At 41.7% G+C, this 5,928-nt stretch overlaps 1 protein-coding gene across 2 annotated transcripts in view; it reads left to right on the forward strand.

The window, feature by feature from the left end:
• lrrk1 (leucine-rich repeat kinase 1) overlaps positions 1–5,928 on the forward strand; it is a 199,978-nt gene that overhangs the window by 14,418 nt on the left and 179,632 nt on the right. The gene's annotated exons all lie outside the window — the stretch shown is intronic.

Here is a 5,928-nt window from a genome sequence, read left to right on the forward strand (position 1 = left end):
CAGATAGAGTAGGTCTAGACCACACTCCAGAACTTACAAGGACCCAACAGCTCTAGTAGTTCCCTCCAGGCAGCAAGCAACAGTGCGACAGTGGCGAGGAAAACTTCTTTTAGGCAGAAACCTCGCGACAGACCAGGCTTTGGTAGGCGGGTCTGACGACTAGTTGCGGTGGAATGAAGAGTGTCAATAACAGTCACAAAAAATAGTAGTTTGTAGTATTTGTAGTAGTCAGGGCATGCAGGGCAATGTGGGCATACCAAGGGCACAGCAGGACGTAGAGGACGTGGCAGGATGAGCAGGGCACCGCAGAGGTAGTAGATGAAACATGGATGCAGAACGTGTAGCGGGACCATGGCGACAGCTGAAAACATGATTTTGGAGCCCCTGATCTATGAGGAAACATGCTGGGGGAAAAAGAAACATAAGGACTCCGGTTGGGGAATGACTACCCAGAGCTAGGGGGGCTAGTAACAGCATTTCTGGGACACGGATGCAGATAAAAATAGAAAGATAAAGGAGAGAGGAGACTCAGTTGTCCAAAGAAGTCCCCAGTGTCTAAAAACTATTTCAGCGTAATCAAGAGAGACCGGGCAAGAGAGGAGCCTGGTCGGGTGAGAACCTCCCCAACCCAATTGGGCTGAATGCAAGTCCTCCCTGGTAGTGGTTATTAAATTCTGATTATATATAGATAGATCTGACAACTCGAAGAGAAAGCAGGTGGCTGGGTCTAGGTGGACGCTTTGCGAGCTGCCTCACTCCCTAACATATTTCGTTCTCTGATGCCCAACTCTAAGCTCTATCAAAAGAAAAAGTCTTAAGCCTACTCTTAAATGTGGGACGGTGTCTGCCCTCCCTGACCCAACTGGAACCGTCCACAGGGAGATACGATAGCTGAACGCTCTGGTCCCATTCTACTTTTAGAGAGACCTAGGAAACCACAGAACCACGCATCCTGGAGCGTAGTGGCTCTTGTAGGGTGGTAAGGTACTTAGAGTCCGGTTACGATAAGACGGTGCGACCAGAAGAGCTTGTAGGTGAGAAGAAGATTTTAAATTCGATTCTGATAGTACAGGAAGCCAATGCATGGAAGCTAAAACCGGAGAGATGTGATCTCTTTCTGGTTCTTGTACAGAACACGTGCTGCAGCATTCTGGATCAGCTGAAGAGTCTTTATAGGACTTTTCGAGCAGGATGATAATAAAAATGCAGTAATCCAGCCTAGAAGTAACAAATGCATGAGAATAGAGGATATCGTGATTTTTTCAATATTACTCAGGTAAAAAAGGCAATCCTTGAAATTGCTTATAGTAGGGAATATAAAGGACATGTCCTGGTGCAAAGATAAATCCGAGATTTCGCAACGCAGTGGTGATGACTGAGTTCAACATTAGAAATAACAGGCCAGGTTTTAAAATCTGAAGCACATTGAAGTTTTGAAATGATAGTTCATCGCTGATCGATAGATATAATTGAGTATCATCTGCATAACAATTAAAGTTTAGGAGTGCTCCTGATGAATATTGCTAAAGGAAGCATAATAAGAATACAGGATTGGACAGAGCACAGATCTTGTTGGGACTCATTACTCAATTTGGCGTGCACAGAGGATTCACGTAACAGAACAAATGAGATCGATTGATAAAAAGACTTAAACCAGCTTAGAGCAGTATCCTTTAAATGCCTTAATGCCTTAATCAAGATATGAGGTCAATGGTATCAAATGCAGCACTAAGATCTAATGAAACCACCAGCATACAGAGATAAGCCTTTGTCTGATGCATGGAGGTCATTAGTAATTCAAAAGTGCTGCTCTCGTACTATGATGAACTCTAAATCCTGATGAAATCCTCAAATAAGGTTTAGCAGAAAAGCACACAGCTGTTGGCAACTGCTTTCCAAGAATCTTAGAGAGAAAGGAAGGTTGGATATAGGTCTATAGTTGGTTACAATCTGATCAAGGTTGGGCTTTTTTCAGAAAGAGGTTTAATTACAGCTACTTTTAAAGTGCTTGTGGACATAGCCTGTTACAAAAGACAGATTGTGTTATTATCTAGTTGAGAAGTGTTGACTAAGGGTAAAACTCTTTAAATAGTAGTTGGATGGGCCTAGAGCTGGTTTGATCGTTAGCTGAAGAAATATTGAATTAAATTGATAAGATCAAGTGAAGCAAAGCAGTCAAAACATATATTAGTTTACAGTTGTTAAGGTTCTGAGTTTAGAGATAAGTCAGTGCCAGTTAAAGGCAGGTCGTGGTGAATTTTTCTTTAATAGTTATAATTTATCATTGAAGAAACCTCATAAAGTCGACTACTAAGAAGCTATGGGAATACTTGGCTCAGTGAGCTGAGACCTTCCGTCAGCCGGCTACAGTGCTGAAAAGAAACCTGGGGTTTTCCATTTTCCTCATTAATGACGAGTAGTAAACTGATCTGGCATTACGGAGGGCGTCCTTCCTAAAATTTTAAGACATATCTTACCGATTAAACGGAATTTCCATTTTGGTGGAACGCCAATCGTCTCCAGTTCTTTCTTTTTTTGTTTTTTTTTTCGTGTATTGCTTATTGCGGTTTCAGTTATACATGGAGCTAACGTCTTTGTTTATTATTCTTTTTATGAGGGGCAACAGAGTGAGTGCGTCGATGAGCGCTGCACTATCAACAAAATGATCGATTTGGGAGGGACTGAATTAGCACGTTACTTCGTGACTCGGTAATGAATTAAATGCAATGGATCACATTCTAAATTTAGCTACAGCACTATAGAGTAGATGACATCTTGTGTAAAGGTTTTGCCTACTGGCGTGGAGTTCAGCAGTATAAACCAAGTAATCAAACAGGTCAGATAAAGAGGATTCTGTGGGAACACTATAAATGTTCAATTTCAAACCATATACCAGAACAAGACGAGGGGTTTGGTTAAAACGGTGAGTCGGTTTATGAACACTTTGAGAGAAGCCAATAGGAATCTAATAGAGAGAGACAAAACACATTACTAAGGCTATGCATTCTCATGTCCACATGAATATTAATCCCCTACAATAAGAACTTTGTCCGTTTTTAGCACTGATAATTTGACAAACAAAAACTCTGCAAATTCAGATAAGATTCAGAGTATGGACAGGTGCTCGGTACACCATAACAAATAGAACTGGTTGCGTTGATTTCCAACTTGGGTTGTGAAACTAAGAACAAGACTTTCAAATGAGTATAATTTAGTTGACGTATGAGAGCGATTAGTAGATTAGAACGGAGATGGCTGCAACTCCACTCCTCGGCCTGCGCCTCGAGGAATGTGAGTTCATCAAGACGGGGGGGGGGTGGATTCATTTAGACTAAATATTCTCCATCCCCAGACCAGGTTTCAGTAAGACAGAATAATCAATATTAGAATCTGATATAATCTTACTAGTACCCCTTAGAAGAGAGAGATCTGATGTTAAGAGTCCACATTTAATTCTCCATTCTTTTGCCATTGACACTTGTGGTTTTAATTGTTATGAGTTCAATGGCACAGCTCTCTTCTGTTTACCTTTTGATTTAAATAATTTCAATGGTCGGGGGGCAGACACCGTCACTGTGGGGTTTTGACTAGGTAACTCCTGGAATAAAGGAGCAGAGAAGTGTGTTAGACTGTGACTCTGCCTCCTGGTCCTAACTCTGGATTGTTAAGGTTTAGGTCCACTAATAAACTTGTCAAGGTTTCTAGAAATGAGAGCTGCTCCATCCCAAGTGGGATGAATGCCGTCTCTCCGAATCAAACCAGGTCTTCCCCTGATTTACAAAGTCCACATCATTATCTGGACATCACCTCGATAGCCAGCGGCGAAATGATGACATGCGGCTATACTGGTTAGATTTGGCAGGGATTTGGCACTTGTAGACAAAGGGGGAGAGAGGGAGCGTTCAATGGACTAAAGTGGATGATACAAAAACCTTCTTTAATCATGTGTTACTGCACAATTCTCTGAACTACACTGCAGACTGGATTCTCTTTTCACTGAGTGATGGCCGACTCGAATGAACGGGTCCGGCACGGAGTGAATGCACAGGTCAGCGGTGTTACGTACGTCTCATGTATGTGATGTCTGTATCATCACTGCGCTGCTTATTCATGAGCTATGATAATCTGGTCATGGGCCACATCTCTCGCCCTCGTCAAGGCGCTGTCTTACTCTTAGAACTTAAAGATTAAAGTTACATCCAGTAAGGACTCTTTTAAGCTGTGTTTTTCTGTGGCAGCCACCACAACAGAGTGTTACTACCGGAAACACTGGAGAATATACAGTTTTTTATTTTCCTGGTAAACAACGTACAAATAACAATTTAAACTTTAGGCAAATGTCAGCAGTGTGGGGCGCCAATTTTGCAGGAGAGTCTGTGACAAGTGGGGGTTGGGTTACCTGGAGAGGGATAGAAGAGATGCAAAAAAGCATTACAGAAGAGATGGGTCATGTAACGCAACATTAAACCATATTAATATAATATTGTCTCATCCCATATCTTGGTTGAAAATAAATCAATAAAACTTAAACATACAAAATGTAATTATCTGCCTCTAGGGGTCTCTCAATCAAAGCAATGGATGTAAACACAGACTTTTGATGACTTCGTGAAGCTATGTGGGATTATGAGAGTTGTAGTTTTCATTGTTAAACATCATTGCCAACTAAAACCCATTCAAGTTTTATTCGCGTTACGTTTAATAATGTGTATTCATGTCTTTCTAATGAAATAGCTGCCGGTTTCCCCACATTATTACGTTCCCTTGATTTGATTTGATTTGTATTGTTAGCTGACCAGTTAGCTAGTTAGCAGGCTAACCACTATCACCATTTATGTCACATGTCAGTGTCATCTTTTTGGATTTTTCAGCACATGGGGGAAAGGGGATTGTTGTAACGTTACTCAACAATGTTGAGAGACAGGTGTAGGTGGGATGGCTGGGGGAATCTCTGCTCTACGGAGCCGTCCGATAGCCGTTATTGTGCAGAAGATCTCCCAGCTGCCCAGAAGTATTGCCCCCTTCACTTTTTTGTCGTTTTGGTGCCTAAACAAAGCGGCCGTTGCCGCAGGACAGTCAGCGGGGGGAGATTTTGGCACAAACACCGGTAACGTTAAGACATGTAGGGATGGCCGCTGTTCCGACTCGGGTGTCTGGGGTCTGATATACGTAGTCATCAATGAAAAATCCTTTTGTGTGGCAGAATAAAAAGCTGCATCACGGTAACTGAGTATATTAATAAAAGTGCCATAATTTAACGAATGACACTTAATGAAAACAGTCATAAACAAACAATCATAAGCATACATCATGTCCAGTGTCATGTCATGGTTATGACAGTGTCATGTCTGTCTTAAGCACACTCCTTAATAATAATGTGTTACTGTTTATTTTGACTCATTCTCATAAACACCACCCTGGTGCCCCAAATACTCTCTAGCTGCTGAAAATAGTCCCAGACCAATGCAGAATTTCTTTAAGTAACATTTGCTACAGCGATTGAAATAAATGAATTAAAACCCAACTATACTTGGCGCTGGGTAGGGCTGCTCAATTATGAAAAAAAAATCACAAGACAAAATAAAAGTTTACTTGAAAAACGTAATGTGCAAAAAAATACTATTCCTGATTACATTGTTTTTGTTTGTAGGAGCCCAAATTAAAATTGTGATCAAAATTCCTTTAATTGGACAGCCTTATGGCTGACTGTTATTAAAGGTTCCACTGGACTTTGACGTTTTCCACTGGACATAGTCATAATCATACAGTGGATCTGAGCAGAGACCGTGTGAGGGAGAGAGATAAAGGAGGCTGGCGTGGCTCTTTAACAAAGGAGCATCAATCCCTGCTCCCTCTCCCTGCCACCCCCTCCTCCTATTCCAGACTTCTCCCTCCCTACCGTCTCCATCCTCCCACTCTCGCCAGCCT

Source organism: Etheostoma spectabile, unplaced genomic scaffold (assembly GCF_008692095.1).
Source record: "Etheostoma spectabile isolate EspeVRDwgs_2016 unplaced genomic scaffold, UIUC_Espe_1.0 scaffold48, whole genome shotgun sequence".
Classification (NCBI taxonomy): domain Eukaryota; kingdom Metazoa; phylum Chordata; class Actinopteri; order Perciformes; family Percidae; genus Etheostoma; species Etheostoma spectabile.